Raw genomic sequence first — 872 nt, forward strand, 5'->3', positions numbered from 1 at the left:
TGGATCAGTTTTCAACTCAATGACATCATTGTCCATATCTTCCCAAGTGGTATTATACCTACGTCAGTAAGAGCATTGTAGCATTTCTTGAAGTTTTCTTCCAAGTCACTAACTTACAACTTTTGTGGCTGATGCCTTTCTATTTGGCTAATTCATAGTTTTATTTTATCATCACTGAATCATGCATCACTGGATGTTAAATGACATCTATACAAAATCAACATTAAATTTCTGACAAACTGATGTTTTCTGTCTTAATGATAGTTTTACATGATTGACACATTTATCAGTTATACCAGCCTATTGTTGGTTTCAAATTGGTTTCATCTATTTTGAGGAACTGTGCACTTCTTCAGTCTTCAGTTATATTGCTTGGTGCTGGGACAGGAAGCAAAAATCTTGCAAGTAGGTCAGTAGGGGTAAGAGTGAGTGGTGCCACTCCTATTTCCACCCCTTGATTCCTGGCCCTGTAAATCCTGGCTATGGGAGAAATGGCACCATATATTGGACGTTAGTTTAGAAAACATACGACCTCCTGGAGAACATTGCCCCAAACCTGCAAAGTATTTCCACCCACCTGGTGCTGTAAGAGTGCCTTCAGGATGATGAGGACCACAGTAGGATCAGTGAATTCTATGAATATGGGCCCATTGCCACACCTCACTGGCTGTGAAATAAGTCCCTTGATTCAAGGCAATGCTGTGTGAGATAACATGGTAGTGGATAAGGCATTCTGTGAGTCCACAGATGGTAGTTTTGACAGAAACAATTCATGCAGGAAAGGCAAATCCTTATCCAGAGTAAGTGTTATTACTATCCCAGTAGGAATGAAACACTGCCCTTTCCATGATGGAAGTGGTCCAATGTAATCA

Source organism: Trichechus manatus, unplaced genomic scaffold, assembly GCF_000243295.1.
Source record: "Trichechus manatus latirostris isolate Lorelei unplaced genomic scaffold, TriManLat1.0 scaffold00173, whole genome shotgun sequence".
In the NCBI taxonomy this organism is placed as follows: Eukaryota; Metazoa; Chordata; class Mammalia; order Sirenia; family Trichechidae; genus Trichechus; species Trichechus manatus.